The following is an 11,302-nucleotide window of genomic DNA, read 5'->3' on the forward strand; positions in this document are numbered from 1 at the left end:
TAATGTGGCACTCGCGATGGCGACAGCTTTATTTGCCAGATATGTTAGCGATTTCCAATGAACCATTGGCAGGCACTCTTGTTTATGATTACCACATTTACAACTGAAAATAAAACGAGCTCCAACACTTAACAAATGAATTCCATCAAAACCGATTCCTGATACAGTGAGCATTTTTAAACGGCATTTATACCATAAACTACCTATCAGGTGATTGTATGTTTGTCTGTCTGTCTATCTGTATTTACAACTGTACGTATGTATGTATGTATGTATGTATGTATGTATGTATGTATGTATGTATGTATGTATGTATGTATGTACGTACGTACGTACGTACGTACGTACGTATGTATGTATGTATGTACGTATTTATGTAGCTTACTGTTAGAGTATAGCCGTCATAAGTAAGCCTTGTTGTCGAACTTATTTCGTGAGAATCTTTACGTCAGCAAATCACGCCATGTCTGATAATTTTTCCTTGGAAGTCTGTTACCGTTCGGGAACTATATTTTACTACGATACTGCAACATCGACTGACCCAGGGGAAACAATCGCCTTATTAGCTCCGGAGTAAAAGTAAATACAGTATGTATCGAATCATGAGCGATTAGTCTCCAAAGATGCAACATATCACCCTGTTTGAAGAGGTCACAAGATTGAATCGATAGTCCCAAGTGATGTGTGACACTGAATAATGGAATGACAGAAATCAAAAGTTAAACGTCATTTTCTCTGTTTCTCTTTATTGATAATTATCGCGTTTTAAATTGTTCGCTGAGAAATGAATTGGACAATCGCCTGTCGTTATGTGGGTACATGTTTGTCTGTATGTCTGTGAATGTTATGGTCTAGTTTAAAAATATAGAAAGATATATAGATTGAGGCAAGCTTGATAGATATATAGGTAGACTGACTGTCAGATTGTCAAATGACTGACTGCCAGATTGCTGAAGACATATCGATAAAAAATGATTTGATAGCTGTATTCTGTTTAAGCCGTTCACGGTTCAGAGAGGCAAATTCTAATTGTCTCAAGATATCTGCCAAGGACAGGTTCCATTGGATGACACGGTGGGATTATATTTTCATGTTTGAATGGCAGTTAATAACGGCTTTCATGCTGTGTAGTTGTGCTGTGAGTCTGGACAAGTTAAGGGTTACGCGTGGCCGGCGGCAACGTTGAGACGAACATGGAAATTTAACTTCCACCAAGCTTACCCGTCAAGCATGAAGGCAACACGTACATTTTTGTACCCGCTCTTGTTATCTTGTTATACGGTTACATGTGCAACCGAGAATGTTAATACAAGCATGCGTGTATGTATGTATTTGTGTGCATGGAATTCTTGTATTGACGCATTATGTATAGAAACAGAGAGAGAGAGAGAGAGAGAGAGAGAGAGAGAGAGAGAGAGAGAGAGAGAGAGAGAGAGAGAGAATAATTGTGTACTGGATACGAATCATTAACAGAGTTCAGCACAGGGATGATTTGGTCTATGTGCGAACGATTGATATTAGAGTTACCTGGGCATTTCTACCCTGGGGTGGGTTCTCTGTCGCAAATTTGCCGTTCTGTCGGTGTTAGTACTATGTGCGTGATATTTGATTGGTTTCACTGCTGGAACGTGACAGACCGGCGTTGGAATAAAGTTCATGATAAGTGGGCTTGCTTTGAAGTCATACTGCTCGTAGTCTAGAATGGTCTTCATGGGCCTTTATGCGATCAGCAAGTTTAAAAAACGTGTACTATCTACCTTGTTATTTCACTCTAAGCTATAGTTGCTTGTTACTCTAACTCCGTCACGAACGAACTTCGTGTTTTCAATGAACGAATTTGAATATTACAACGTTGTTTGATTTCAGTTTTATTCGGGAATTGTCAACAAATTTATTTGTTTTCTAATTATTCGCAATAGCAGAAACCCTCATTACCGTAAAAAAACAGTGATTAAAAACGCCAATTTAAAATTAGTTTTTTAGCTGCTACGAATCAGAGCTAACCGAGGGTCTACTATAGACGGTACTCTATTTTGCCAGGAACATGCCCTACATTTTGTACTTCAAACCCTTTCTCATGCCAGACACAGACTTATTCTTTCTCTTCCGTTTCTCCTGCTTGTCTTGATGTGTTGTCTCTGTATTAGTTAATATTAAAAGACACTAGTTTATTTGGATGATGTTAAATTTATGTTAAAAATAACAAAATGGCCACTTATCATACTTCCTTTGTTTCCTCTGTTGCATATATTTATCACTTCGCTTAACAATTCCCTTTGCTCAGGCGAGAACTTATAATAATTATGCAGGATAAAATCCCGGGGGATACAATGTACCCTTTGTTGGTGATCCCAGAAACTCCTTCACAACCACGTGCCATGATTGACCGTAGTAGAGAGATTTCGGGGTCGTCAGCAGAGGGCGTACTCCATCCTGCATATGATTATGGAAGTGATCCCGTTTGGTTTAGTGAAATGGTCGGTATGTCAGAGTAAAGAAGTTAAAGGGGCAATCATAGATCCCTGGTTCTCGCATCGGTGGTTAACACGATTGGAACTAATTTGGGATAATTGGATTTTCATATTTTGCGAATTTCTCAAAAGTGTTAGGTGCCATATAGCTGAATGTTGCAATATCGCAAATTACTCATAAAAACAAGTGTGTAATATAAAAAGAAAAACAGATGAGATAACATTTGTAGATTAAATCGACATTACTTCACCATCCAATTATCCCAAATTAGTTCCAATCGTGTTGGTTGTTAAAATTGACTGTTTATGTGATTTTAATCCTTTGTTCCTTCTTCTTTGAAAGTTGTGCACAGTAGGGGGAGAAGACCATTTTTTTTGGAGGGAGGGTGGCAAGTTTTTGCGCAAGCAGTTTGAAGGGTCGTGAAATTTCACGCATGACATTGGGGAGGGTCACCATTTTTGGGGCAACTACTAGAAGCCAATATGTGGCTTACTTATAGTGCTTCGTACATACATACCAAAACATAATACATGAGAGTCTAATGGCAAACTATTAACAATTTCTCCCCACAAACTCAGCTATATTCTGTATTTTACATATTTTTGACAATATGTAACTGTGCTTTACTTGAATGTTGATTCACTATACATGGTAGTTTATGAGAAAACTATGAACAATGTCTTCCAATATAAAACTAGCAATATTTGTTCATTTATAGACATTTAATAATTGATATTGATATAAATATACTTGATTAGAATTGCATAGTTATAAGTGCAAACGTGTACAAGAAATTTGATTTTGGAATTTCACCAAAAGTCATGCACGATTGATCCACTATACATGGGAGTCTATGAGAAAACTTGAACAATTCTCTCTGATATAAAACTAGTAATATATTTGCATTTATAGACGTTGGATAATTGATACAAATGTACTGGATAGGGTGGTTACAAGTGCACATGTTTACAAGAAATTTGATGTGGGGATTCCACTGAAAATGTTGATTCACTATACATGGCAGTATTGCTGTGAAATTTCTTTACACAACTCATTCAGACTTTGCATCCATCATAATCTTAGCAATGTTAAATGTGACCCCCTCTCAGGCTAAGTTTGTAAAATGTCACCCTCCCCCTCAGGCTAAGTTTGTAAAATGTGACCCTCCCCCAAATCCTCCGACCAACATCCCTCATAATAACTGAAAGCTCCCTTGATCAACTTGCTCGGAGATAAGCTGATAAAGAAACCTGTCCTGGTTGAAATTGGTCAATTTGCATATTAGCTACATTCGCGTACAAAAGACCTGATAATGCTCGACTTCAAAGAAAAAAATACACAAAAGAAAAACACAAGAAAGGCGACCTTAACTTAAATTTCCAGCTAAACAAAACTGAAAGGAATTCCGCAACTGTGGCGTTTCAACAGTTTTTGCCGTTCAAATACATGCAGCAGAATCAGATTGTTGACGCATTCCTCAGCGCGCAGTTCACTCCTAATGACGTCCGCCGGGGAATTAAACAACAGAAACAAACTAGGGGTTACACAAAAGACTACGTGAAATAATTTCAAAAGAAAATACTCTTTTACAGACGACATGCAATTCGAACTCCAAGCAACCACTTGGATTGTTTTTGCACCTTTTGTCAAGCAAAGGAAGAGGAGATGACAGACTAGGTGAGTCATCAAATATCAATTACTGTTGGTCTTACAAGTAAAATAAAACCCTTGGAAAAAACGCAGCTCCGTGTTTAACAGAAAACTGATCGTGTTCGGATGAAAATACCTATTAAGCATGAATTTCATTTTGGGCATCCTAAAATTCTTTGATAGTTAATACACCTATGTATTAATTAATCCATACATCCATGCAGCCATCTATCTATCCATCTATAACGGATCCTTTCGTGGGCTCGTCCGTGTATAATATATACATATATATACACACACATATATATATATATATATATATATATATATATATATATATATATATATATATATATATATATATATATATATCACATATTTTCATTTGTCAGATGTCAGACTGACTGCTTGGAATGTTATCAGAAATATCGATAAGGAACCAAGCCTGACTCATCTTAGAGTCATTTAGGTGTGTCACGGCTCGTCGACCTACTTTTAGAATGCCGATTTCCTTTCAAATTAAACACCAATGCGAAATACTTTTAAAACCACAAGATGAACGGACAAAAGGGTAGCTAGGTGTGTGGCTCAGCGTTCAATCTTCCCCGCCGCCTGGGACGTGTAGATCCGCAACTCTGCGCCAGCGGGGGAATCAATTGAGGATGTCTCTGCTTCCGGGTATATTTGCAATGCTGCACGGATAGAAATGTGCCGGGACCGGTGACTCAACGAGTTCTGGGGATTGAGTAGTCGTACGGGTTGACTCACAACAACAACTCGGTCACAACAGGGAAAGCTGATCCGTCGATTTCGAGCAACTGTAACCATAGATGTTTTACATGAAGATATAGTTTGCATATTTTGTCCCAATTAAAATTTGGAGGGGAAGTGAAAATTTCATTCCAGTTCACTAGTTTTCCCCGTTCCCACTCTTGATGGTTTGCCCTCTCCATCATGTAACCCAAGAAACCATTTCATTCTTACTCCCTCCCCACCTGTTAGATCGTTCGCCAGAGTTATCCACAGAGCAAACAAAATAGCATTTGCCAGTGCGGTGATTTCGCTTCCCTACCCACTGATACAAATTGCCCTCTCACCCGTTAAGAAATCGTCTGCGCACTCGAGAACCATTTCTCGCGGATAGCTTTTTTGACTGTCCCGTTTACTCGAAAACATATCTACGGCTCAGATGAAGACCTATCTGCGTTCATCTGTCTTTTCTTCTGTAACGTCTCTGTTTCGTCTACTCGGAGGCCGTCTCAAGGGTTACAGCTTCGACAGGTCTATGGTTTCATGCGGAATAGAGAATCGATTTTGCTATGTGCAAGGGAGGAAGCCCCCGCTGACACCGGGACAAGTCTACCGTGTAATAGTATCCGCCGGTTCTGATGGCTTTCACAGATCGCCCTGAGATACCGCCAGGCGTATTACCGAAGGCTGTGGTCCCAGAAGAATCCGTTGTAATGTTGAATTCGAATCTGAGGCCGAGGCTTTAGCTGTAAATACGGTACACGTCAAAACCAGTGCCAGACATACACTTAAATTTCGGAAGTGAATCAAAAACGAAGAGACTATCAAATATGATAGCTCTCTCTCTCTCTCTCTCTCTCTCTCTCTCTCTCTCTCTCTCTCTCTCTCTCTCTCTCTCTCTCTCTAAAAAAAATAGGGTATGAAGAGGTCAATTTCTCATTAAGGTAGTAAAAACTTGACATCTAAAGACTTTAAACTTTTGCCTCGAACTCTACACAAGCAAATCTACAGTTCTTTCACTGCCAGGTTCTCATGTCAGTTAGAGAATGATTAGTTGTATCACTACAAGGTAAAATGCGCCTCGGGGACAGAAATTCGCGGACTCTCAAACTTTTCACAATACTTTCTCGATCTACCACTTGTAGGGACTCATTTGAAGCCTGTGCAGTAATCAAGTTTTCAAGTTTCAATGGTCTGTTCTCTTGAAAATGGAAAATTGATGTTTCCTCCATATACAGTTAACACATGGTTGGCGTTTTCAATTTCAAGCGCCCGTAAACTTATATGGTAATTTGTTCTCTAGTACTAAACTTTGCACTGTGACCTATGAGTTTGTTCTTGTTTTCGAAAGGTAATGGTTAAAACCTTCGGTCAAACTTTCCTCAATAAAGCTTTCAACCTTTCTCTTTCCAAATCAACAATAATAATCGGGGTCACTGTGCAAAGTTTGTGCTACAGAAACAAACTACCTAACAATAACCAATATTTGAAATTCAAAATGGCCGCCACCCCCTGTGTTAACTCTATGGGGAAAAGTAAACTTTTCGATTTTCGAAAAACTAAGACGGTGAAAATTGTTGTAACACCAAGAACTTTAAAATGAGCCCCCCCCCCCCCAAGCGGGGGATCAAAAACGAATAGTAAAAATTTAGGAGTTCAAATATCTGTCACCGAGGCGCATTTTAACTTAGACGCGGTAAACTGAGAACAGCTAACAGCAGTTTCACATCATATCAACACCATGGAGCATCTTCACCTTTCATAGCCTTTTATAACCTTTTAAAGTTTACTAAAAGTACTTTACAGTAAAAATATCTATATCCGGTGACATTTACAATGAATTCCTTTTATAACATAAATTGATAACGAGCACAGTGGGCATGCATTAATTGTTTTGTGAAAGTTGATGTTATTCATTATGAAGCAATTAGCTCCCTTCGGAAAATCGATAAGCAGTGTTACGCATATTCCGGCTAAACGACAGGCGGCTCTGCAAAAGGTGTTGAAATGTTAAAGAATCACCGAGATTAGATCAATTAAATTGATACTCGGCGATAATGCGTTAATGGCCGTCGCTGCAATTTTCCCGCCCTGGGAAAAAAATTGCAGCAACCGTGTCCGTAATGTTTGCCCGACGTTACCGCTGTAAGCGTAGTCGTTACTGTATCTCGACGTTTCGCGCATGACAACCACGATGTATCAGTCCTGGGCATAGCTTGGATGTGACGTCAGCGTACAACACTGCACTACAGAACAACATTGGTTCAGAACGCTTCTTGTGAACTTTCATCACACACGCTTTTCCCTTCGGGGTCCAAGTAGAGTAACTCCGTAACAAAAAGCGTAAACAATATTTGATCGGTGCCAACTTTCGATATTTCATTCCACACTATGTAAAAGGAAATGCTTTTTTATCTTTCCAGCACGCTCACGCACCAGACCCCAGGGCCTGATTATGTATGCGAAGTTTTGCGTTCTGTTACAGTACAAGTATTGGCATTGGTTGACCTGAACAAGACAGTGGAAAGCATTTCGTAAGCTTACACGTACGAAAACTATACATTTGGAGAAAAAACTTATCTTCTCCAAGGAGAGCAGTATCGGTGAAAAAATAGAAATCAAAAACAGTTTCGGCTAATGTCTCTTACAGAACGTATAAAAACAAAAGAACACAGAATGATAAAGCCATTTTATTGTGTGGTGCAAAGTTTGAGATGTAATTCACATATAATGTATGCAGTGTAATGTATTATAAACATTTTCAGTGTGTAACCATAGACAGTAGAAAGACGTATGTTCCGAGTTCCTCTGTACTATACTCATATACGCCTTGACCATGTCGGTATACCGTGGAACTCGCCCAGACTCAAAACATTCCCGGGCTGCCTCAACACATTAGGTCTGATGATAAAAGTATAGAGTTGGTAAGGCGCAAAAACTTCGGTTTTCATGTTTGTTTTTGCCTCCGCGCCCAGGCCAACTCCGAGTCTGCTGCCGCCCCATTCGGTTAGTTACGCACACGCTATTATAGAGCATAATGATGATGTGTTCGGGTTACGTACAGCTCATTTAGCAATCGGCAGATCTGTTGTGGCATGACAACGATGTATATAATCCAATAGCTCGCCTATGATTTGTTTTAAATGTTCATTTTGGTCATGTCAAAGAGAATAAGCGATGTTACCTAACGTAATTATATCATTTAACTTATACCAATAAAAGATACATTATCGCAATTGCTGAAGTCGCAAGCATAACGGCTTACACCCGTATATCAAAGTTGACGCACATTTGTTATGATTTTGCACTCGTGACATTCGGCGGTACAAAACTATAATTTCTGTTGCGGGGCGTTCAGATCGTATTCGCTCGGCGATCAGTTTTCGCATCACGGGCGAAGAATCACGTCGCCACGCATGCGAGAAATCCGCTGTTCAAGCGTGGATGGGCGCGAATTACGACCAAATATTCATGGATGATCGAATAAATCATCGCGGCTTCGCCGGATGATTTGTCAGCGTTAGCGCTCTGCTTGAAATCGCATCACCGCGATAAATGTTTTAACCATGTCGATGCACGTGCGGGCTATTTGTACGCCGCGGCGGCTCAGTGACCCGTCTAAGGTAATCAAAGCAAAGCCTATATAGATGTGCCAACTTTCAACAATCTGCTTCTTGCTTCAAATGGCTCGGAAAGATCCTGCCTTTTACACCAAAGACATTCGGCGTCATTTAACGTTCGCTGCGGTCCATAACATTAACAATGTACTGTACTACACCCACCTTGTCATTGCGTAGCATCAATGCAAGTCGGGAATCTTCAGAAAACTTGCGATTTTGGAATGTGTGATGATTCGGTGCATTAATATATTTCACAATGCCGATAGAAAGTAGCATGTCAAATATCACCCATAGTTAGTTTAAGAATAATTTTATGCAAGTATTCCCAATGTGAAAATTGCCAAACATGAATTCGGTACTATTATCGACTTACAAACGCCTCCCGTCTCTACGCCCATCTGTACAGATTTAAAAGTAACTGCAGTTTGTCCAAAAAGTTATATGTATAAGGTCTTACCAGAATAACATTTTTACTCGAGTCCATATCATCTGCATCGACCCAAAACGTAAACATGGGATCGTTCCAGTATTCGCTGTGCAAGAGAATCAATGCGTCCATCATGTTCCATGAGTCGGCGTCCCAGTCACCGAATGCGTACCACCCTTGCAAGCGATCGATTATCCGTTTCAGGGGCTCTGCCTTGGCGTCCTCGATCTGTTCTTTGTTCATGCAGGACCGGTACAGATGCTTCAGCTTCCGCTCGGAGGACCGCTCGGTGTCTCTCACGATGTCCTCCTCGATCAACTGCTTCATCACTTCCAGGGTCTCCTTCCAGAGGATGAGGTCGTACCCCCAGAACATCTTCTCGGCCGGGATGGGGTTGTGGCTCAGCCAGGTGCCGCAGGCGTAGTGGAAGAAGTCCTCACAAGGGTCCACGGAGTGTTGATGTTGTCAAGCAAGTACGAAGATGTGGCTATGCAACTCCTTGGAGAGGCAAATTTCGGGCTCCCTGTTCTGCTCGACCTGGCGCATCAAGGCGACGTAGGCGGCCGCCAGGGCGATGCAGGCCATCGACAGAACAAACACCACGACCAGCAACAGTCTTTTCTGGCTGTGACGGGGCCGCCGCCGCCTCTCCTTGGCGGGGGTGACGATCTCCGGCTGGAGCCGCTCGGTCTCGACGCCGTTCATCTCGACCGAGTCGTACGTGCAATGTTTGTTGCGATGGTTCTGATTCACCTCCATGCCGCCGTCGATGCGGTTGTTCGGACAGCAACTCATGCGAAAACGTGGATCCCAGCGGTAAAATAACGCGCGGATAACAGTGAAGGGTCGAAAGAAAAGTGGAGGCTGGATAAAAAGCAACGTATCGGAGAAAGGTCAGTGACGAACAGGACAACCTGGTGTCAGTTGACTCGTACCAGTAATGTCTCGCGCCTGGGAGCGTCCTCAGATGCCTGCTGCATCAAGGAGGAAAAGCACGTTGTCGACGTTAAAAAGCAAACAGAGAAGTGAACATGATTGCTGAGCGATTAGCAGAAAATTGAACCGTCTCTTTCTGGCAGGGGGCCCGGTCCCTATCCACCCATCTATTCGATTAGTCAATGCTGCCCGGCTTAATTACAGTCTGTGCATTCGTGCCCGCTGCAGTGCAGTGATAAGAGCGCTCTCTTTGCCGTGGTTTCCGCGAATGCCTTGACCTCTGGCGCACGAGTATCTACCACCAATAAGTGTATCCCTCGATGACATTCGACATACTTACCAGTAGCGGGAAGATGGTAGAGAACAAAGTGCGTCTCGCGGAATGCTCAACAATAATATTTTATGTAGTGCCCAGGCTCGCTTTTTTGCGCGCTCGATGCCTCGAATCCAAAGCTAAATTGCTCTGGTGTAGCGGTCGTACGTGGGCGATACCATTTTCCGAAAATTGATTTCGTAGGGTGGGCTGTCATGCTGATAGATCCCACCGTGGGGGTTAACGTGACCTGCCGGGGTTTCGATTACACACATATATTTGAATGATGACAACTATCGTGTCCGGTTAATAAGGACGCTCTAACCGCGTTATTTATGTCCCTGCGGACATAAATTTGTCATTTGCCGTGGATGACAAAATTATGCTATTCCCATTAAGTTTAGGAGTACAAATGTCGCTTGACCGTCACTCATACGTTGCTAAACATGGCGGTTGAAAGTCAAATCACTCTGGTAAAGCAATCATACAGCAATCAATTTTCGACAGTGCGAACGTCATGACGTCTTACAAAAGTTCTGAGTTGGAGAAATTGGCGGTTTGGCTGTCTGTGCAATTGACGCCCCTTCACGTTTGACGTTGAGGCATTTCAGTACGGTAACGCGTTAAGGTTGAATGCCCACAGATATTCGGGACTCTCAAATTTCTAAGTTTCTTCTCTGATCTACCACTTGTGGGGACTCATTTTAAAGCTCTTGGTGTGACAAAAATTTTGACCGTCGTAGTTTTTCGAAAATCAAAAATTATATTTGTCCACCAAGAGTTAATTCAGGAATGGCGGCCATTTTGAATTTCAACTATCAGTGAATATGTTAGGTAATTTCTTTCTATAGTACCACATTTGCAAAGTTAACCCCAATTTTCATTCTTGATGTGGTATGAGAATGGTTGAAAGTTTCGTTCAGGAAATTCGAGCAAAAGTTTAAGTCATGCACTTTCGTGGCGCATACTAACACTGTGCTAGTAACTCAAACTTTGCGCCGACCAATGAATTCTCGCCGAGAAGTTTCCGTCGAAAGCAACCTTTCACTGGCTTTTTTTATCAGAATGAGTTTACGCTGGGATTAGACTGTTGCGTCAGTCTCATAATAAAAACTTCATTTGTTTGAGATAGAG

At 41.4% G+C, this 11,302-nt stretch overlaps 1 protein-coding gene across 1 annotated transcript in view; it reads right to left on the reverse strand.

Moving 5' to 3' along the window:
- The window catches only part of LOC139137180 (endothelin-converting enzyme 2-like), a 34,359-nt gene extending 24,062 nt beyond the window's left edge, over positions 1-10,297 (reverse strand). The window contains exon 1 of the mRNA XM_070705158.1: positions 8,950-10,297. The gene's annotated coding sequence lies outside the window, so the exon portion shown is untranslated. The remainder of the gene's footprint in view (positions 1-8,949) is intronic.
- Positions 10,298-11,302: the final 1,005 nt, after the last annotated feature.

Source organism: Ptychodera flava, chromosome 7 (genome assembly GCF_041260155.1).
Source record: "Ptychodera flava strain L36383 chromosome 7, AS_Pfla_20210202, whole genome shotgun sequence".
In the NCBI taxonomy this organism is placed as follows: domain Eukaryota; kingdom Metazoa; phylum Hemichordata; class Enteropneusta; family Ptychoderidae; genus Ptychodera; species Ptychodera flava.